Raw genomic sequence first — 24363 nt, forward strand, 5'->3', positions numbered from 1 at the left:
CATCACGGTTGACAACTCCATTGTGTCGTCCTCCCAGAGTGCTAAGAGCCTTGGCGTGACCCTGGACAACACCCTATCGTTCTCCGCTAACATCAAGGCGGTGACCCGATCCTGTAGGTTCATGCTCTACAACATCCCCAGAGTACGACCCTGCCTTACACAGGAAGTGGGGCAGGTCCTAATCCAGGCACTTGTCATCTCCCGTCTGGATTACTGCAACTCGCTGTTGGCTGGGCTCTCTGCCTGTGCCATTAAACCCCTACAACTCATCCAGAACGCCGCAGCCCGTCTGGTGTTCAACTTCCCAAGTTATCTCACGTCACCCCGCTCCTCTGCACACTCCACTGGCTTCCAGTTGAAGCTCGCATCTGCTACAAGACCATGGTGCTTGCCTACGGAGCTGTGAGGGGAACGGCACCTCCGTACCTTCAGGCTCTGATCAGTCCCTACACCCAAACAAGGGCACTGCGTTCATCCACCTCTGGCCTGCTGGCCCCCCTACCTCTGCGGAAGCACAGTTCCCGCTCAGCCCAGTCAAAACTGTTCGCTGCTCTGGCATCCCAATGGTGGAACAAGCTCTCTCACGACGCCAGGACAGCGGAGTCAATCACCACCTTCCGGAGACACCTGAAACCCCACCTCTTTAAGGAATACCTTGGATAGGATAAAGTAATCCTTCTAACCCCCCCACCCCCCCCAAAAAAAAAAAAAGATATAGATGTACTATTGTAAAGTGGTTGTTCCACTGGATATCATACGGTGAATGCACCAATTTGTAAGTCGCTCTGGATAAGAGCGTCTGCTAAATGACGTAAATGTACATGCAAAAACACTTGTTTTGAGTTTGTGCTACATAAACATTTTAAGAAATAAATTACTTTTCATTGACTGAGTATTTGAGTTCAAAATGCCTTGAGGTTTACAGTATTCTGTACCAGTGTGTGGATTTTATTTTTCGAATATATACAGTGCTTGACTTGGACTGAAAAAGGTGCCGGTACTCATTTTGGGTGCCGGTACTGTTTATATTTAGGTGCAGGAGCGCCACAATACTTTTGAGCTAATATTCTATATGAGGAACAGGAGCTCTAGCAGCAGAACATTTGAGGTGCTGGTAATCTGCTCCGGTGAGCTCCTGCCCAAGTAAAGCACTAAATCTGCTTCTACATCTGTATTGCTTGCTGTTTGGCGTTTTAGGCTGTTTGGGGTTTTAGGAAGGGTTCCTGTATAGCACTTCGTGACATCTACTGATTTAAAAGGGCTTTAAAAATACATTTGATAGATTAAATCAATGTCTATCTCCCGGATCCAGCATCTTGGAAACTTTTTATATTATGGATGTATGCATTTCACTCTTAACACATGGCAAAAAGAGACAAGGGATGTTGTCCCTTGTAATGTTCTCCACTACCCTTACAAGTGGTACTTTAGTTGAGCATATTCAATTCACATTGATCACCTGAAATTGTATTTTACTTAAATCAGCAAATACATTTACTTTTTCATATACCACATAAATATTATGAAGAGTCTGGCTGTGTTTCTTGTCTGTTTTGGTGAACTGTTTGCTAACATGTATGATTTCAGCAGTAGAATGGATTAATGTAATTACAGAAAACGCTGGGTCAAATGTTTTGCCTGCGTCACAGCGCATGGAGAGCACCGTGGCGTCACACACAATCGCAAGTTAGATTTTCTTCTAATATTGCAAGACAAAGTGAGTTTTGATGTCTAAAAAGTCGCAAGTTTGAGGTTGTGTTGTCAGAGAGCAGAGAGTGTTTAATTAGAGGAGCTTTTCTGTACTCCTGGGTCACATGGTATCACACCTAGATGGGTTGTTCCTGAATTGCAGTGGCATTTGGTTGTAGCATTTGGGAAAAAATGAAGTACATTTTTGAAGAATGTTTCTTTTTTTAAAATGGATTTGGGTACATCTTCCCATTCTGAATCAACTAATATGGCCGCTTAATGACTTTAAATAATTTTTTACCATTATGATAACATTGTGCCACCTGTAGGAGTACTATAACGGCAATGATGGTAACACCAATGACACTTTTTGTAGGTAATTGAGGATTTTCTTAAGTGTAGGCCACAGATGCTCAATTCTAAGGTCATTAACCATTTAAATATAATTGACTAGAGTGAAATGATTATTCATTTTGCTTGAAATGTAATTTCACTTCCTTTAAACTGAGAAACAATGACGCTACTTAGTCACACAACGTTATTAAGGGAATCCACAAATTTATGACATACTAAAAGGTTGGGATTAGTGTGGTGGCTAATTTCTGCATTACCAAATGAGGAGTTACAAACACACCAGTCCGAGTTAAAACTATATCTTTAATACTTAATTAAGATACTTTTGCAAAAGTTCTTGACACCCAATAATGCATTCTCTCGAATGAACCAGGAAGGTCATTACAGAATGGCTACAGGGATCTTTTATAGCAACGATACACCCCCTTCAACGTACATTGACAAACCACAGATACTTAGTAACAGTTCACAAAGGTTAAGTTTTGTATGACAGATATCAATAAAACACATCAGACAGTAACTGCTATGTCAACAGGATTAATGGTATAGCCCAGTATCTGGTCTCCTTAGAACCGTCCCTCCCTGGTACGGTATTGAACAGAACTATTTCATCCAATGGCATATATCAATTGTCAACTCTAGATACTCCCATCTCAAGCAAACCCCCTCTTGACCCTACTCCTGGACAGGCTCACTGGGGAGTGAGCCTCTAGGCCATATATTATCACAGGATAAGTGTGAGATCTCAGAGAGGACATACAAGGGTCCATTTACTGCCATAATCCTCCCCACAATAAAGAAAAGGAGGGAGTGACTTGCTCACAGACATTGTGGAGACAAGTCATTGGTTCCCCGTTAATCACGCCATCCCTTCACATGGTTTAAGAAATAGGTAAAGACACATTCCCATAACGACAAGTCTGACCTCTCCCCTCTCTGGGCCCCAAGTGTCTGAGCCCCAGCTAAGGGAGACGTGCAACTGAAAAGACACCAGAGTCCAATGGACACTTTCTAATGACAAGTACCTCAAATAAGCATATTATACTAATAAAACATCTTAATTATCTATGATACCCAACTAATTCTGATTCGTCCACGACATTAGCTAATACTTTTCTTTAATATAGACACCTCCCCGATAACAGTTTGCCAATGAAGGGAATGTTCAAGGTCCTTGAATATTTTTCTAATGAGTGATACAACAATGACATAAACCTGTAAGACCTTATATACATTTTTTTACATTTACATTTAAGTCATTTAGCAGACGCTCTTATCCAGAGCGACTTACAAATTGGTGCATTCACCTTATGATATCCAGTGGAACAAACACTTTACAATAATGCATCTAAATCATTTTGGGGGGGGGGGGGTTAGAAGGATTACTTTATCCTATCCTAGGTATTCCTTAAAGAGTTAAAGAGGTGGGGTTTCAGGTGTCTCCGGAAGGTGGTGATTGACTCTGCTGTCCTGGCGCTGTGAGGGAGCTTGTACCACCATTGGGGTGCCAGAGCAGCGAACAGTTTTGACTGGGCTAGACTATTCTAGTCTTTACAATGTTATTTTTTTGAGAATAGACTATAATATGATAGAATAGAATAGACTATAATAGGATAGAATATAATAGACTAGAATAGACTAGAATAGGATAGAATAGACTAGACTATAACAGGATAGAATATAATAGACTAGAATAGGATAGAATAGACTATACTATAATAGGATAGAATATAATCGACTAGAATAGGATAGAATAGACTAGAATAGAATATAACAGACTAGATTAGACTATAATAGAATATAATAGACTAGAATAGACTATAATAGGATAGAATATAATAGACTACAATAGGATAGAATAGACTAGAATAGAATATAATAGACTAGAATAGGATAGAATAGACTATAATAGGATAGAATGTAATAGACTACAATAGGATAGAATAGAATAGACTATAATAGAATAGACTACTATAGGATAGAATAGAATATAAAATACAATTGATTATAGTAATAAATAAAAAAATAGAACTATATAGACTATATAAATATAGACGTGTGTGCCTTTCCAAATCATGTCCAATCAATTGAATGTACCACAGGTGGACTCCAATCCAGTTGCAGAAATATCTCAAGGATGATCAATGGAATCAGGATGCACCTGAGCTCAATTTCGAGTCTCATAGCAAAGGGTCTGAGTACTTATGTAAATTTCTGTTTTTTGTTTTTAAAACATTTGCAAAAATGTCCTAAAATCAGTTTTTGCTCCGTCATTATGGAGTATTGTGTGTAGATTGCTGAGTAATTTGTTTTTTTTAATCAATTTTAGAATAAGGCTGTAATGTAACAAAATGTGTGAAAAGTCAAGGGTTCTGAATACTTTCCGAATGCACTGTATGTACGCTGATGACTCAACGTTATACACATCAGCTACCACAACAAATGAAGTAACTGCGACCCTTAACAGAGCATCATTCAGCTTTAGAATGGGTGGCAAGTAATAAGCTAGTCCTAAATATATAAAAAACTAAAGGCATTGTATTTGGAACAAATAATTTGCTAAACCATAAACCACATCTAAATCTTATACTGAATAAAGTGACATTTGAGCAAATTGAGGAGACTAAACTGTAACCCTAGATTGTAAACTGACATGATCAAAACATATTGATACAACGGTTACTAAGATGGGGAGAGGTCTGTCTGATAAAGCGCTGCTCTTCTTTCTTGACATTACAATCAACCAAATAAAACTAGGGGCTGTAGGACTTATGACACCTGGACTACTGCCCAGTTACACTGAGTGTACCAAAAATTAGGAACACCTTCCTAATATTGCACTGCACCCTCTTTTGGCCTCAGAACAGCCTCAATTTGTCGGGGCATGGACTCTACCAGGTACTGAAAGCATTCCACAGGGATGCTGGCCCATGTTGACTCCAATGCTTCCCACAGTTATGTCAAGTTGGCTGGATGTTCTTCTGGTGGTGGACCATTCTTGATACACACAGGAAACTGTTGAGTGTGAAAAACCCAGAAGCGTTGCAGTTCTTGACATACTCAAACCGGTGTGCCTGTCAGCTAGTACCATACCCATTTAAAGGAACTTAAATATTTTGTCTTGTCCATTCACCCTCTGAATGGCACTCATACACAATCCATGTCTCAATTGTTTCAAGGCTTAAAAATGTATCCTTGACTCCTCCCCTACACTGGCTGAAGTGGATTCAACAAGTGACATCAATAAGGGATCATAGCGTTCAGCTGGTCAGTCTACGTCATGGAAAGAGCAAGTTTTCCTAATGTTTTGTCCACTCAGTGTATATGGGCAGTGCTTAATTTGAGCTGGATCCTGCCGGACCAGTATCCGGCACCTCTCCATGTCTGTGAGTGTGCACCCATTTAATTTACATTTCCTAGCCCAAGCTCACATCACAACTTTGCCGGCGTCGTAAAGGACCCAAACTAACTATATCACTATTTCTGTTATTTGTGCTATTGCAATTGTTAGTGTTGTTTTGTCTTTTATTGTATGCATTTGCTGTTTGTCTGCCACGAGGTGACATGTTTTTTTGTTGTCTTGCACTTAAATATAGGAAAGGGAGTTCAGTAAAGGACCACTGACAGAGAACCTTTTCTTGGATGGACTGCCCAATCAGAAGTTGTTTCTCCAGTCATACCAGTACACACACACGCCATGCACCACTTCCTCATCCCTTAACCCCACATTGGTAGCTTTGTGTAGACAAACAGGCATACTGACTTAATTGTCCTAAGCAAAGGTGTACTATTGTTACTGTAATTGAGTAGGTTCTCTGAGCACTTGTGCTTTTTTTATTATAACATTTTACTTTTACTTGAGTACAATTTCATTAAAGTAACAGTACTTTTACTTGAGTAGTATATTTCAGTACTCTTGACACCCTTGGTGACAGTGAAATAGGGAGTTTGTGAGTGAGGGACAGTGTGAATGTGTGAGTGAATGAATGCCAGTCAGTCCCATGGACAAGTAACAAGTAACAGAGGGTTAAATCAGGGATCTAATGAGAATTAGATGTTTATTTCAGGAGTCTGAAGCTTATTGAAATCTGGCAAATTTAGTGCTTATGCACTTTATTTTGCATTGGGTTTGGATTAATCAATACATTTTATTTTGTCTGCATGTTTACTTTATTTTCTTATTATTAATATATATTTTTTTACTAATTCTTATTTACATACAGATGTGCCTTTTTGCAACTCATAAAACAAATGAACATAGTTCCTAATGTACATTATTTCCTCTCTTTTTCAATTTGATGCAGGGAAAAGATCATGTGTAACAACATTCAGATAACCTTAACGGAATGAGCTAATTATCAAGGTCAACATTTTTATTTTTATTTTACCTCAATTCCTTTATCCTGAGCATTATGTGTATTTGTATTATTTGTTTACTGGTTTGACATTTTCACTGCACTGTTAGGAGATTCGCAACAACCGCTGTAACATCTGCTAACCTGTGTACGTGTTCAATAAAGTTTGATTTGATTTCAAATTAGCTACTTTTTACTTTCACTTGAGTAGTCTTTTTACACCAATAATTGTACTCATACTTGAGTAACATTTCATTAAAGTAACAGTACTTCTACTTGAGGATATTTCATTACAGACGATTGAAAGCCACCTATCTAACAGAATGCAGAGGGTTTTCTTTAATAGAATCCTTTCTAATGTAAACCAGGTAGTGTGGGATACCTCAAGGCAGCTGTCTTGCTCCTTTACTGTTTTACATTTTTACTGATGACCTACCACTATTCTTAAGTAAAGTCTGTGTGTCTACAGTGCATTCGGAAAGTATTCAGACCCCTTCACTTTTTCCCAATTGTGTTACGTAACAGCTTTATTCTAAAATGTATAAAAACATTATAATCTCATGAATCTACACAATACCCCATAATGACAAAGCGAAAACCGGTTTTAAGAATTTTTTGCACATTTATAACGATTAAAAAACCTTATTTACATAAGTATTCAGACCCTTTGTTATGAGACTCAAAATTGAGCTCAGGTGCATCCTGTTTCCATTAATCATCCTTGAGATGTTTCTACAACTTGATTGGAGTCCACCTGTGGTAAATGCAATTGATTGGACATGAATTGGAAAGGCACGCGCCTGTCTATATAAGGTCCCACAGATGAAAGTGCATATCAGCGCAAAAACAAAGCCATGAGGTTGAAGGAATTGCCCGTAGAGCTCAGAGACAGGATTGTGTAGAGGGACTGATCTGCGGAAGGGTACCAACAAAAATGCAGCATTGGAGGTCCACAAGAACACAGTGGCCTCCAACATTCTTAAGTGGAAGAAGTTTAGAATCACCAAGACTCTTCCTAGAGATGGCCGGCCAGCCAAACTGAGCATTCGTGGGAGAAGGGCCTTGGTCAGGGAGGTGACCAAGAACCCAATGGTCTCTCTTACAGAGATCCAGAGTTCCTCCCCTCACCTGGATGTCTAGGTTTTCATCGAAAGGAAAGCCCAAAACCAGCAAACACTAGGCCCCCTCCCTGGAATGAGTTTGACACCCCTGCCCTACAGGGTCACAGTGACTATGAGTGTGAGTAATGACTACAAAATCACTTTAAGTAACTGTATTCAGATATAGTAGCCCTTTCCTGCAATCAATTACCAAAAGCGCCGTCTTTGAGCTCATGGGTGGAATGTTATTCATATTTTTCATAATTTCATAATTAATAAAGATTATTAAAAAAAGACAAACCTGGTGTTCCTACGTCCAACGGTTGTATTATAGTTTAGTTTTCTGTGATGTATTTAAAAGGTCAAATTGGGATGGAAACTCAAAATTCAATACATTTCAACTCTATCTGAAATGGTACAGGTGTCTTCTTTTTTTTAAAGCCCATAACCATGTGTGTGAGGTGTATATTTTGGTTTCAAAGTAGATTTGTTTAAGACTACCAAAAATAACTGTTGATTTAGCCCACTGCAGTAAAAGGTTTTAAGTGTAATGGGTTTCCTTAAGAATGTTGAGTAATGACAGCACATCGGGGTTTACATTGTATGCTGCTTCCAAAGTGTTTAATAAAACATTTAAGTAAAATCGACCCTAAAACCTTGAATACCCATCCTTTAAATTGACACCAAAATATTTTGAATCACAATTACGTAGCTATAAGCTAAAATGATATTTTCTGTGCTTACAAAATTTTGGCTAAACACTCAAAGTACCATTCATGAAGGTTGTGGACAACATTATAATATCCTTTGTCTCTGGCCATGCATTCAAAGGCTAAACAAACAGGTTGAGTAAACTCTTCTTGTATTTTCTGGAGATGGGGCTTGGCATTAAGGTACCTCCTCCAGGTGAAGTAACTTATATACATCTCATCATTCATTCAGTGCCTTTGCATTAGTAAAGTCATTTACATGAATGAAAGAACCAGCTGGGATAAACTGTTCATAGTTCTCTCTGGGTGGGCCCATGACTACTGGTATGGTTCCTGCTACAAGTGGTCCGTTCACCTTTTCTGTGATATAGTCTCTGTGGATTGAATTCTCAAATGCAAGGTAGAACTTACAGCTAGCAAGGGTTGAGTAATACTCCTCATACTTCAAACGACTCCCTGTAAAAGCAGAACCATAAACATGTATCTTGATGTGTTTGACCAACTCTTGATAGTACTTTGCTCTGGTTCCTGTCCCAGTTGAAGGATTGTTGTTGCTCACAATCCAACAAACCAATTTATCCTTCTTGGGCAGCACAAACTCACTGTCCTTTTCAGTCTTCACGGTTGTCAATTCATTTCGCACTGTGATGTCAGCATCTCGTCTATAGCTCAAAGTGAGGTTAAATAGGTTTTCCAGACCTGGTATTCTGGCTGTATTTGTTGGTTATTCCACATGAAACCAGATCCATTTCTGAAAATGTGGACGAGGAGACTGAGGCAGGTTCTTCAGGTCCCAGCTGATGCCTTTGTGAAAAACAACCACTCCCTCTGCTTTGTCATAAAGGGATCTGTCATCTGTCAGAACACAGCTATCGATGTTGAAATGGGTTTTGCAGATTTCAAAATTCCATCTCACACCCAGTGGCCAGAACCACTGGGTGACTTGTTTGTCCTGTAAGAAAGAAACACACCTACATTTTAGACGTTATAAGTATATAAAAAAGGAACAGCTTGAAAAGATTTGACATGTTTTGCTTTATGTTCTGATTATACAACGTGAGGTTCTAATCCTGCATGCTGATTGGTTCAAACCGCATTCCAGCCGGTGTCTGTCCACAAGTTACCACCGGCCAAATCTGTGATGCTAAAAATGCCTATTTACTCTATTCCATCTGACTCAAATTCACCCATAATCAGTGTTTATTTTACCTTGACTTAACTAGGCAAGTCAGTTAAGAACAAATTATTATTTTACAATGACGGCCTACCCCAGCCAAACCCTCCCCGAAAACCGGACAACGCTTGGCCAAATGTGCGCCGCACTATGGGGCTCCCAATCACGGCCTAGTTGCTTTTTGGCAATTTCTCGCATGGAATAGCCTTCACTTCTCAGAACAAGAATAGACTGACGAGTTTCAGAAGAAAGCTCTTTGTTTCTGGCTATTTTGAGCCTGTAATCGAACCCACAAATGCTGATGCTCCAGATACCCAACTAGTCTAAAGGCCAGTTTTATTGCTTCTTTAATCAGAACAACAGTTTTCAGCTGTGCTAACATGATTGCAAAGGGTTTTCTAATGATCAATTGTCCTTTTAAAATGATAACTTGGATTAGCTAACACAACGTGTCATTGGAACACAGGAGTGATGGTTGCTGATAATGGGCCTCTGTACGCCTATGTAGATTATTTTTTTTTTTTAATAATCCCTTTCCAGCTACAATAGTCATTTACAACAATGTCTACACTGTATTTATGATCAATTTGATGTTATTTTAATGGACAAACAATGTGCTTTTCTTTCAAAAACAAGGACATTTCTAAGTGACCCCAAACTTTTAAACGGTAGTGTATGTAATATTTTGTACATATGTAAATGCATGTAATGCACAATGCCTTGTATGATGTATGGTTTTATTTATGATGTAGACTATTGTTTTATAATGATATATTGCTTTTATTCCTGTTTGGACCCCAGGAGGAGTATATCTGTTTGGACCCCAGGAAGAGTTTGGACACCGAAATATACTTGGACGATTCTTCAGAGTCCATTTTTTTCATTTTAGTGTACATAAGTGACACCAACAGGGAACAGCACATGATGAACACAACTTTAAAAAGCCATGGTAATACCACCAACACAGGGGTTCATATTTAACATTGAAAAGACATGATGACTTTGGTGTGGAGTGAAAATTTCCCAGCGGCATTGATGACCATACCCCCTTGTGTGGCCGTAAAAAAAAGCCCCCTAAAACAATGTATGTGTGCCTTTGGGCTGAATCTAATAATTACAATTCCCTTCTTCCGGCTGTAAATCACAGTGCTCTGAAGTACCTCTTACTCACATGACTCTCTCAGATATCTCAATTCTTATTAAGGCATCTGCATACTAGGTTTGGTTTGCTCCTAGCAGAACAAGGCTATGCGAATTGAACGTTTGTGCCTCACATACTCCGTTAAAAGACCTTCGCTTGAAAAATTTCAAAAAAGTGGCAATAGTAAGGTCTGTCCCACTTGAGACACTGTAGCTTCCTCAAGATTGTCAGAATTAATCTGAGATAACTCAATAAATCTGTAATTGATTTTGACGCTTTTTTCTGAGGCTCTATTATTTGCACAATTTGACATCTAACTAAGATGTTTGGTGCAGTGAAAAAGTGAAAAAAATTGCATGAAAATGAGTCATCTCTCATTCAATGACAACAAACAATTATTAAATCCCTACTGTTGACCAATCATAGACGAAGGGGCTTAGATTTCGGCTATCGAACATCATAAAATGTCTTCATAATATATGACAACACTTTGATGGGAAGCATGCAGACGCCTTTAGCTAATGCCTGTCAAGTGTTTGGGTCATACTTGCAGGCCTTGAAGCTCCAGAGTACAAGTGAAGACAGACAAATCGGGGATGCAACAGCATGTGTCCTTCTTATTGAATTCTGAGGCGCACTTTGAAGATGTTTGAAGAGCTGTTCACATTTACTTTTCCTCAGCCAACAAAACGAGTAGCCTAACAAACAGTAAAATCACTATTGCCCAAAGTAGAAAGGTTTACATTATATTGGTCAGCTTGTCATTCTGTGCAGGGAATAAATATTCCAAACAGGCTCTGGGACAGTTGTGGGATGATAGATCCTAAATTCATACAACCACTGTACATTAAAAAAACTACATCAAAAGGAAGGGACAGAAAATAACACAATAATTTCAATCTGAGTGGTCTCAACAGAAAGACTGGTTGTGGCTGTGCTGCTAGCAGCCAACTCTACTGCTTCCCCTGGCTGCTGTTCTCCACCAGCGATAGCGTGAGGACAAGAGCTGATTACTGCGACTTGAACAACTTGCCTACAGCACTCAACAGGCATGAGAAATCTACGTCTCACACCCAAAGCCAGATAGCTCTAAAGACATCAGGCAGCTCATGGATAGATCTGACATTGAATGAACAATGGATATTGAACATGAATATGCACAATGCAAAGTTAAAGAGAACCAGGTTTTGAAAGACCTAGCTAATTAATGCTACATCATGCTACCAAGGTAAACAGGAGTTGGCATTTCGTGGCAACGATGAGAGTGCCAGCTCATTAAACATTACCAGGGGTGTGAGTCAACACGGGCTCGAGCAAGATGGAACATCATTGCGTGAGCTAACACTAGAGTTGAGAGAAAATAAATGCAGAGCAGAGGAAGGGTCCCATGAGTGCAGGCCAGTGTGGTGCACGCAAATTAAACTTGAGAGATTGTGAGTGTGACTTTCAGGGAGTAGAATTGCATTGCAGTAAATTACTACATGGATGTCCTTTCTCCCTCTCACACACATTTTCAAAGTGTCATAAGTTGTCTATGTTAGGTTCAGATTTTGTTCAGATTCTATGTTTGGTTCAGCCTTGACTTGGCTCAAACATAGACGTCAATAAATTACGTATTTTCAACTTTCATTCAGAACCGAAAATGAACCTGATTTCAACGTCCGGAAAATACATATAGTACCAGTCAAAAGTTTGGACAGACCTACTTTTTCAAGGGTTTTTCTTTATTTTTTACTATTTTCTACATTGTAGAATAATAGTGAAGACATCAAAACTATGAATTAACTAAATGGAATCATGTAGTAACCAAAGAAGTGTTAAACAAATCAAAATATATTTGAGATTTGAGATTCTTCAAAGTAGCCACCCTATGCCTTGATGACAGCTTTGCACACTTTTCATTCTCTCAACCAGCTTCACCTGGAATGCTTTTCCAACAGTCTTGAAGGAGTTCCCACATATGCTGAACACTTGTTGGCTGGTTTCCTTCACTCTGGGGTCTAACTCATCCCAAACCATCTCAATTGAGTTGAGGTCGGGTGACTGTGTAGCCATGCTGGTTAAGTGTGCCTTGAATTCTAAATAAATCACTGACAGTGTCACCAGCAAAGCACCATCACACCTCCTCCTCCATTTACATTTACAATATTTGGGCTGCAATTTTTGAGGCTGGTAACTCTAATGAACTTATCCTCTGCAACATAAGTAACTCTGTGTCTTCCTTTCCTGTGGCGGTCCTCATGAGAGCCAGTGTCAACATAGTGCTTGATGTTTTTTGCGACTGCACGTGAAGAAACTTTAAAAGTTCTTGAAATTCTCCGGATTGGCTGACATTCATGTCTGAAAGTAATTATGGACTGTCGTTTCTCTTCGCTTATTTGAGCTGTTCTTGCCATAATATGGACTTGGTCTTTTACCAAATTGGGCTATCTTCTGTATACCACCCCTACCTTGTCACAACACAACTGATTGGCTCAAACACATTAAGAAGGAAAGAAATTCCACAAATTAACTTTTAACATGGCACACCTGTTAATTGAAATGCATTCCAGGTGACTACCTAATGAGGCTGGTTGAGACAATGCCAAGAGTGTGCAAAGCTGTCATCAAGGCAAAGGGTGGCTACTTTGAAGAATCTCAAATATAACATATATTTTGATTTGTTTAACACTTTTTTTGGTTACTACAATGTAGAAAATAGTACAAATAAAGAAATACCATTGAATGAGTAGGTGTGTCCAAACTTTTGACTGGTACTTTATTTTTCAACATTCTGAAAACATTTTGGCTATTTTAAACGTACGGATAATACATATTTTCACCTTTCATTCAGAACCTAAATTGAACTTCAACATCTGGAAAATAAGTATTTTAGACGTCTTTTTCAACGTTATTTTGCTTACTGGGACAATTTTTGTGTTGTGGGGGCAGCATTTTTTGGTCTTGTCTAGGGCGGCAGACTGGCAAGGGCCGGCTCTGTGGGTTGGGATTATGGTTCATTGTTTAGCTAGCTAGCTAGTTAGCTACATGTTTAAACAAAAGACTCCACTTCACAAAATAATGATTACATGACCCATCAAGTTAGCCAGGTGTGTCCGGGGTAAAATCTATTGTATTTCCTGAACATGTGAAGATGTTTAGACAATAGTGATCCATCCACTTAGCTAGATGTGGCTGGGGGGTGGTCATAGCATTTCTTTCACATGACCCATCAATTTAGACAAGTGTTTGGGTAAGCATGATCTAATAATTACACAACATTTATACAACATTTTTATCTGGACACTCAAAGTCAAATTAGGATATAGGCCAAGGACTATAATAAGTTCATTTTTACCTGGAGTTTTTCCTTCTTGTAGGCTACTACTTTCACCACTTTTAGTCTTGAAATCATTGGTTGTTTACTTCACAACCTTTCTCACTCAGTTTAGCACACGACCTCACATGTGAATCCTTAATGAGATGGGTGGAGCTAAGGCTTAACAGGGTGTGAACGATGCTGAATAGGTGTAGACAAAGAAGAGCTCGCCAGTTGGTGTACCAAAACATTCAAGTACCATTTTCTCAAAAGTGGGGTTACAAGTTTATCAACTTTCAAAGCAGAATTACTTTCCCGTTGTTCCTCAACTGCAGTGTATTATATACAATTTTGTAGATCTGAGTCTCTACTTTTATCCAATGTAAAAAAAATATTTGAAATGTTGCTACATAAGACCGAATCGAGGCGGTGGGTCACAAATAAATAAACAAATAAATAACAAAAACAACAAGCCCTTATCCTTAACAAGATTCATTCAGTAATGTTTGTTTCTAGTCAGTTGTGGTATATATTCTAGTCCAGTGTGTATGTGTGACTTCCTCCATCCACACACATATCTTGTTGTGTAAACATTGTCTTGATTTGGCAGGTATGATCCTCCTGTTCAAGTCAAAGGGTTGCTGAGTTTCTAATATGCCATACTGCAGACAGATGGTTCTAGTGGCCAGTATCTGTTAGGCTGTTTTCGGTCAGTATGCATCTGGCTAGTTGGAGTGTGGTAAGAGCTTCCAAGTGCAGGTCAACAGAAAAATAAATAGTGAACTGTTGTGGGAGATAAGAAGATGTGCTGAGGGGGAAAGAACATAAATATTTTGGTTATAGGAAGAGAAGAAGACATCCGGTTCTGATAGAGCAACAGGCCACGGTGGGAGGCATAGCGACCTGACAACCAGACTTGAGTTATGCAGAAAGGGCCCCAAATACTCAAGATAGCCAGACAAAGAAGTACAGAGAAACCACATGAGGAGGCCCTGCTAGCATTATAATCTATACAGCTGTCGGATGTGGGCGTTAACAAGCAACAACTGATATGGAGAGATAATGGTAAAGAACGGTCAAGGGAAGCTATTTTCATATAGAGGGAGGGGACTCTATACGTTATGCAAAGACAGAATCATATAAAAAAAGGACTCTGTAATATGAGAATGGAGTCTTTTTCATGGAGGGGCTCGGCCCTGTTGAGTGTGTGGTAGGGTCCTTCCATGGAAGGGCTCGGCTTTGCTACTCTGTATTAAAGTCTATATTGAATTCACAAGTTCTTGTAAGAGTATTATGTTCTTAACCTGTTAGGGCTAGGGGGCAGCATTTGCACGTCTGGATAAAAAAAATGTACCCGATTTAATCTGGTTACTAATCCTACCCAGTAACTAGAATATGCATATACTTATTATATATGGATAGAAAACACTCTAAAGTTTCTAAAACTGTTTGAATGGTGTCTGTGAGTATAACAGAACTCATTTGGCAGGCAAAACCCTGAGACATTTTCTGACAGGAAGTGGATACCTGATGTGTTGTATTACCTTTAAACCTATCCCATTGAAAAACACAGGGGCTGAGGAATATTTTGGCACTTCCTATTGCTTCCACTAGATGTCACCAGCCTTTACAAAGTGTTTTGAGTCTTCTGGAGGGAGATCTGACCGAACAAGAGCCATGGAACGATGATGTCCCATTAGACACCTGGCGCGCGAGTTCATGTTGGGTACCCTCGTTCCAATACGTTATAAAAGAGTATGCATTCGTCCACCTTGAATATTATTCATGTTCTGGTTAAAAAAGGCCCTAATGATTTATGCTATACAACGTTTGACATGTTTGAACGAACGTAAATATATTTTTTCCCCTCGTTCATGACGAGAAGTCCGGCTGGCTTAGATCATGTGCTAACAAGACGGAGATTTTTGGACATAAATGATGAGCTTTTTTGAACAAAACTACATTCGTTATGGACCTGTGATACCTGGAAGTGACATCTGATGAAGAGAATCAAAGGTAATGGATTATTTACATAGTATTTTCGATTTTAGATCTCCCCAACATGACGTCTAGTCTGTATCGCAACGCGTATTTTTCTGGGCGCAGTGCTCAGATTATTGCAAAGTGTGATTTCCCAGTAAGGTTATTTTTAAATCTGGCAAGTTGATTGCGTTCAAGAGATGTAAATCTATAATTCTTTAAATGACAATATAATATTTTACCAATGTTTTCTAATTTTAATTATTTAATTTGTGGTGCTGACTTGACTGCCGGTTATTGGAGGGAAACGATTTCCTCAAGATCAATGCCATAGTAAAACGCTGTTTTTGGATATAAATATGAACTTGATAGAACTAAAAATGCATGCATTGTCTAACATAATGTCCTAGGAGTGTCATCTGATGGAGATTGTAAAAGGTTAGTGCATCATTTTAGCTGGTTTTATGGTTTTGGTGACCCTGTCTTTGAATTGACAAAACATTACACACAACTCTTGTAAATGTACTGTCCTAACATACTCTTCGCCGTAAAACCTTTTTGAAATCGTAAAACGTGGTTAGATTAAGGAGATGTTTATCTTTCAAAGGGTGTAAAATAGTTGTATGTTTGAAAAATTTTAATTTTGACATTTATTTGGATTCAAATTTGCCGCTCTTGAAATGCACCTGCTGTTGATGGAGTGCACCACGGGTGGGACGCTTGCGTCCCACCTAGCCCATAGAGGTTAACTGCTGTCCAGGTGAAAGGAAGCAACACGTGGTACCATCTAAACCACTGTACCAAAGTCCCATCGGAAAGGAGGAGACAACCACCAGGCCATGAAGGAGCAGAGGAAATCAAGGAGCCAGGCAGGAGCCGAAGAGGAGGTGGACCGAGGAGCAACTTCCAACAGCAAACAGACACTCTCTCCTGAATATCCAGAGAGTCCAGGGATGGGGAGGAGTGACATGCCTGTTGCTCCTGATTTACATTTACATTTAAGTCATTTAGCAGACGCTCTTATCCAGAGCGACTTACAAATTGGTGCATTCACCTTATGATATCCAGTGGAACAACCACTTTACAATAGTGCATCTAAATCTTTTAAGAGGGGGGGGGGTTAGAAGGATTACTTTATCCTATCCTAGGTATTCCTTAAAGAGGTGGGGTTTCAGGTGTCTCCGGAAGGTGGTGATTGACTCCGCTGTCCTGGCGTCGTGAGGGAGCTTGTTCCACCATTGGGGTGCCAGAGCAGCGAACAGTTTTGACTGGGCTGAGCGGGAACTGTGCTTCCTCAGAGGTAGGGGGGCCAGCAGGCCAGAGGTGGATGAACGCAGTGCCCTTGTTTGGGTGTAGGGCCTGATCAGAGCCTGAAGGTATGGAGGTGCCGTTCCCTTCACAGCTCCGTAGGCAATCACCATGGTCTTGTAGCGGATGCGAGCTTCAACTGGAAGCCAGTGGAGAGAGCGGAGGAGCGGGGTGACGTGAGAGAACTTGGGAAGGTTGAACACCAGACGGGCTGCGGCGTTCTGGATGAGTTGTAGGGGTTTAATGGCACAGGCAGGGAGCCCAGCCAACAGCGAGTTGCAGTAATCTAGACGGGAGATGACAAGTGCCTGGATTGGGACCTGCGCCGCTTCCTGTGTGAGGCAGGGTCGTACTCTGCGAATGTTGTAGAGCATGAACCTACAGGATCGGGTCACCGCCTTGATGTTAGTGGAGAACGACAGGGTGTTGTCCAGGATCACGCCAAGGTTCTTAGCACTCTGGGAGGAGGACACAAGGGAGTTGTCAACCGTGATGGCGAGATCATGGAACGGGCAGTCCTTCCCCGGGAGGAAGAGCAGCTCCGTCTTGCCGAGGTTCAGCTTGAGGTGGTGATCCGTCATCCACACTGATATGTCTGACAGACATGCAGAGATGCGATTCGCCGCCTGGTTATCAGAAGGGGGAAAGGAGAAGATTAATTGTGTGTCGTCTGCATAGCAATGATAGGAGAGACCATGTGAGGATATGACAGAGCCAAGTGACTTGGTGTATAGCGAGAATAGGAGAGGGCCTAGAACAGAGCCCTGGGGGACACCAGTGGTGAGAGCGCATGGTGCGGAGACAGATTCTCGCCACGCCACCTGGTTGGAGCGACCTGTCAGGTAGGACGCAATCCAAGCGTGGGCCGCGCCGGAGATGCCCAACTCGGAGAGGGTGGAGAGGAGGATCTGATGGTTCACAGTATCAAAGGCAGCAGATAGGTCTAGAAGGATGAGAGCAGAGGAGAGAGAGTTAGCTTTAGCAGTGCGGAGAGCCTCCGTGACACAGAGAAGAGCAGTCTCAGTTGAATGCCCAGTCTTGAAACCTGACTGATTAGGATCAAGAAGGTCATTCTGAGAGAGATAGCAGGAGAGCTGGCCAAGGACGGCACGTTCAAGAGTTTTGGAGAGAAAAGAAAGAAGGGATACTGGTCTGTAGTTGTTGACATCGGAGGGATCGAGTGTAGGTTTTTTCAGAAGGGGTGCAACTCTCGCTCTCTTGAAGACGGAAGGGACGTAGCCAGCGGTCAAGGATGAGTTGATGAGCGAGTTGAGGTAGGGGAGAAGGTCTCCGGAAATGGTCTGGAGAAGAGAGGAGGGGATAGGGTCAAGTGGGCAGGTTGTTGGGCGGCCGGCCGTCACAAGACGCGAGATTTCATCTGGAGAGAGAGGGGAGAAAGAGGTCAAAGCACAGGGTAGGGCAGTGTGAGCAGGACCAGCGGTGTCGTTTGACTTAGCAAACGAGGATCGGATATCGTCAACCTTCTTTTCAAAATGGTTGACGAAGTCATCCGCAGAGAGGGAGGGGGGGGGGGGGGGGGAGGATTCAGGAGGGAGGAGAAGGTAGCAAAGAGCTTCCTAGGGTTAGAGGCAGATGCTTGGAATTTAGAGTGGTAGAAAGTGGCTTTAGCAGCAGAGACAGAAGAGGAGAATGTAGAGAGGAGGGAGTGAAAGGATGCCAGGTCCGCAGGAGGCGAGTGGAAAGAAGGAGGCAGAGAGGAATGAGTCAAAGGTAGACGTGGGGAGGTTAAAGTCACCCAGAACTGTGAGAGGTGAGTCATCCTCAGGAAAGGAACTTATCAAGGCGTCAAGCTCATTGATGAACTCTCCAAGGGAACCTGGAGGGCGATAAATGATAAGGATGTTAAGCTTGAAAGGGCTGGTAACTGTGACAGCATGGAATTCAAATGAGGAGATAGACAGATGGGTCCTGATGACATACCTACGCTGACAGATACCCTTGACAGAGGTGCTGTCCAAGGGGATGGAGAAACAACGACAGAAGAATGGAAAGGAGACTTTCTGTCCTCACATGGTTTTCCTAACAGACAGTGAACCAGGACAGATGAAGAACGGTAGAATGGCCTTGACAGCGACAAACCTAGAAGAAATTGTAAAATCACCTCCCACTAGAGATTAGTACACAACAGCTAAATGTAGGATGGACAATCGCAATTTGTGTAACAAATCACTTTTGTCTGATCTTTTAATAGTACCTGAACTTGCATCTTTTGAAGAATGTGTTAGGTGGAAAATGTTCAATGTATTCAGAGAAAATAATGCATACCTTTGTGTAACATAGAATGCAGCTTGGCATTAGGTAGCACCATAGGTAGAAGTGAAATAAACAAAAATATGTTGGGAGAACATGAATGTGCAACATATGACTTAAGAACTGAATTAAATGGTTCTCATAATGATAGGTTTACTATTGTAAAAAGTAGATATGAATGTTTCTACAGCTATGGAGATAATGGGATAGATGTGAGAAACACTACAGTTAATTGTTAATAAACTATTTGGGTGTTAGAAACTGCAGGAGTTAGTAAATTTGATGATAAAGGAATGATTATGGATCACAAAGGTACATGTGGTAATATAACTCAAGTAACACTATCTCTTGCAATATTAAAGAATCAGGACATGATCGCAATGATCATGGTGTTCAAGGGCTTCCTGTTTTAGTAAAGCTCCTGATTATTATGTGCTTGATTGAAAACTGGACTGATGCAATATGTATAACCTGGTAATCATTTACTATGGAGTGTATTGTCTATTTCCTTTCTACCTTTGACAAGGGATAAATTAAGTTAGAACTTCTGAATTTTGTATACTTAAACTTGTGGGTAAAATGGGGAAATTCCGGTTACAAGTGTCCATGGACCATGTCCTTAGTCCTTTAGCAGGTGTTTTCATTTGTGATTTCACTGTTGTTACAGAGGTGTCTACAAGGAAGGATCTTGTTTAAGTGTCGTATTTAGAATGACTTTATAAGGGTTTTCTTATTTTCTTTATGTTTTAAATAACTGAGATAACCTCAGGCAAGGCTATGTACTACATGCTCATTGCTTCATCATAATATATTGGTTTATTATGTGTGTTTTCATTTTCATTTCTAAGGTTGAGTGGGTCTTTTACTCTTGTCTATGTTATTGGATTGGAGATGTTTGGTCCAGTTTATGTCTATATCTTATTTCACATGTCGTTCTAGTGTTCATTATTCTGTGTGTGTATCATTCTGCTTCCATCCTTGTTGCTTGTAATTAGATATTATTTTAGTGTGGGACTAATTAGTCCCAGAGGAGGGATTTTTGTGGGAGATAAGATGTGCTGAGGGGGAAAGAACATAAATATTTTGGCTATAGGAAGAGAAGAAGACATCCGGTTCTGATAGAGCAACAGGCCACGGTGGGAGGCATAGCGACCTGACAACCAGACTTGAGTTATGCAGAAAGGGCCCCAAATACTCAAGATAGCCAGACAAAGAAGTACAGAGAAACCACATGAGGAGGCCCTGCTAGCATTATAATCTATACAGCTGTCGGATGTGGGCGTTAACAAGCAACAACTGATATGGAGAGATAATGGTAAAGAACGGTCAAGGGAAGCTATTTTCATATAGAGGGAGGGGACTCTATACGTTATGCAAAGACAGAATCATATAAAAAAAGGACTCTGTAATATGAGAATGGAGTCTTTTTCATGGAGGGGCTCGGCTCTGTTGCGTGTGTGGTAGGGCCCTTCCATGGAAGGGCTCGGCTTTGCTACTCTGTATTAAAGTCTATATTGAATTCACAAGTTCTTGTAAGAGTATTATGTTCTTAAGACAATTTTCCACGACACTGTGCTAAGGGTTGTCAATAAACACTACATGACTAAAATGATGTGGACACCTGCTCGTCAAACATCTCATTCCAAAATCATGGGCATTAATATGGAGTTGGTCCGCCCCTTTGCTGCTTTAACAGCCTCCACTCTTTTGGGAAGGCTTTTTCACTAGATGTTGTAATATTGTGGCGGGGACTTGTGTCCATTCAACCACAAGAGCATTAGTGAGGTGGGGCACTGATGTTGGCACTATGCATTGGGGCAGGTAGCGTTCTCCTGGCATCTGCCAAACACAAATTTAGTCTGTCGGACTGCCAGATAGTGAAGTGTGATTCATTACTCCAGAGAACACATTTCCGCTGCTCCAGAGTTCAATGGCGGCAGGCTTTGCACCACTCCAGCCGATGCTTGGCATTGCACATGGTGATCTTAGGCTTGTGTGTGGCTGCTCGGCCATGGAAACCCATTTCACGACGCTCCCGACAAACCGTTATTGTGCTGTCGTTGCTTCCAGAGGCAGTTTGGAATTCGGTAGTGAGGGTTGCAACAGAGGACAGATGATTTTTAAGCGTTACGAGCTTCAGCACTGGCGGTCCTGTTCTGTGAGCTTGTGTGGCCTACCACTTGTTGCCCCTAGACGTCTCCACTTCACAATAACAGCAGTTACAGTTGATCAGGCAGCTCTAGCAGGGCAGAAATTTGACTTGTTGAAAAGTTGGCATCCTATGACGGTTCCACATTGAAAATCACTGAGCTCTTCAGTAAGGCCACTCTGCTGCCAATGTTTGTCTATAGAGATTGCATTGCTGTCTGCTCGATGTCGGAGTTACAACTTCCCATTTTCCCATTTCCCACGAGAATGTGAAGTCAGCATGATACATCATTAAAGTCCTAGTCGGTACTAGGAAACTGACATTTCTGACTTGCTAACTGGTTGAACGCGTTACAGTAGTCTAAGTATATAACACGATTGACATGACCGTAATAATCATCATGGAAAGGCCTTGGAAGTGCCATAAGCGTAAGCCAACATAATTCATCATTTTACATTAATCTGTTTAACATGTAATAAATGCATTATGAAGAAAATGGTGTAATTTAGGCTCCACGAAATATGAAATGCGTTATGAAGAAAATCGTGTACTGTTGCCTACACGAAAAAAAGGGCTCTTCTGATTACAAGTGCACCAGTATCCCAAAGTATTAAGCGAAATCAAGCATAGAAAACAGCATTGGCATTAATAAAACACATTTTCCCACGAATCAAGTCTCACGTAAATGGGTGTCTTTTCTTACAAATTCTGTTCAGCAAGTCTAAAAAAGTACATAGGCTACACCTGCACATTTTAAAACGGGGTTAAATTGAGACAGCATTTCTGTATATTCATAACGTTGAATTAGACAGAAAGAAGGACACAAATGAAATATAGGCTATCGCGTCTATGGTTGTTGCAAAGGCTTGTGTGTAGTCTACTGGTTAAATGTGTGTCTTTTCTCACGAATTAAGTAGCACATAAATTCGTGTCTTTTCTCACGAATTAAGTAGCACATAAATTCGTGTCTTTTCTCACAAATTTAGCCACACAAAAACGCACGAAATTTGCTGAAATGCATTATGTACACATAGGCACGAATTGAATGGGAGATTGTGTTGGTTGTACAGATCACCGTGCACTCAACCGCATCGAGATACGAGGTTCCTTGTAGGTCTTTTTGACGGGGAATCTATGAAAACAGCTGTAGCTGTTTCTGTTTATCATTATTTTATTAAATACTTTTTGCTGCTTTTCTTTTTTTTAAATAATGTTTTATTTAATCAGGCAACTTAGTTAATAAGAACAAGCTCTTATTTACAATGACGACGTAGGCACAGTGGGTTAACTGCCTTGTTCAGGGGCAGAACGACAGATTTGTACCTTGTCAGCTCGGGGATTCGATCTAGCAAGCCCATGGCCTATGGCCTAAACTACATTCGTTCATACTGGCAGATTTTAAGGCGTATCTTTTGTAGTATAGGCTAACGAATTTATGAAAATAAATAGTTAATGCAAACATTTTAGGATCTGGCAAAAGGCCAATATTTGGTTGTTCAATAAAATAAAGACTGTCACATGACAATAGAAATGGAAACATTTTAATTTTAGAGACAAAAAGTAATAATAGCCTCTATGATGAAAGTGATTGAGCCCATTTGTTACTGGGCCCTCACATCATCATAATTTAATTCATTAAAATTCACCAGATCATTGTGTTTATAAGGCCAGTTGGCAACTAATTTGTTATCATTAAATGACCTGACTAATAGAAAGGGAAAACCCGTTGGGTGTAAGCGTAACAGCCCAGGCTATCCAACACAATTTGCGCACAGCATATCGTGTCCAATGAGACGCACAGAAAAATATGAAACCATTAACTCATTACCTTTACTCTTTCTCTGTTAAATCTTCTAGACTGATGATCTTCCAAACCCTGCTGTAAATCAAGCAAACAATAGCAGATAATCAACATTAAATGTATGGGTAACATGGATCCCAAGGTCACTGGTGTAAAGTACTAGACACCAACATATTCTGGATATTCTTTTTCCCGCACTGGCTGTGTTTTATCCATGCAATAGGCCTATCACAGAAGCTGTTTGTCACTTGACTGTCATTCAGATTATTTTTCTCCAAGATCGCTGATGATGGTCGACAATATCACTAGGCATAACTAAATAGCTCGATACCAAATGCACATCGAAGGAGGTGGGGCTCATCGAGGAACCTCCTTAGTTGTGGGGGTTCTTTCAGGAACCTAACTAACCAACTGAAACATTTGGATTTTAATTTGAAAGGACAGCAGGTGCAGGCACTTAACTGAAAAATGTGAAGATCTTCTCAATTTAAGATAAGGTTTGTCCCTTGTATGATCTACATTTATTTTGAGTTATGATGATAAAATCTATCTTTTCATATTTGTACAAATCTTTCTAAAATAGAAAATGGACACAACTCAAATTATATCAATCAACAAAGAGGTAAGAATATGTAGGATATAATAATGTGTTGAAGGCTAGCTGTATTGGGTGCAGATGATAATATGTAGGATATAATAATGTGTTGATGTCTAGCTGTATTGGGTGCAGATGATAATATGTAGGATATAATAATGTGTTGATGTCTAGCTGTATTGGGTGCAGATGATAATATGTAGGATATAATAATGTGTTGATGTCTAGCTGTATTGGGTGCAGATGATAATATGTAGGCTGTAATAATGTGTTGATGTCTAGCTGTATTGGGTGCAGATGATAATATGTAGGATATAATAATGTGTTGATGTCTAGCTGTATTGGGTGCAGATGATAATATGTAGGCTATAATAATGTGTTGATGTCTAGCTGTATTGGGTGCAGATGATAATATGTAGGCTGTAATAATGTGTTGAT

At 40.4% G+C, this 24363-nt stretch overlaps 1 pseudogene; it reads right to left on the reverse strand.

Moving 5' to 3' along the window:
- Positions 1 to 8091: 8091 nt before the first annotated feature.
- Positions 8092 to 23603, reverse strand: LOC106608179 (4-galactosyl-N-acetylglucosaminide 3-alpha-L-fucosyltransferase 9-like; annotated as a pseudogene).
- Between the last annotated feature and the right edge of the window lie 760 nt (positions 23604 to 24363).

Source organism: Salmo salar, chromosome ssa06, assembly GCF_905237065.1.
Source record: "Salmo salar chromosome ssa06, Ssal_v3.1, whole genome shotgun sequence".
Lineage (NCBI taxonomy): Eukaryota > Metazoa > Chordata > Actinopteri > Salmoniformes > Salmonidae > Salmo > Salmo salar.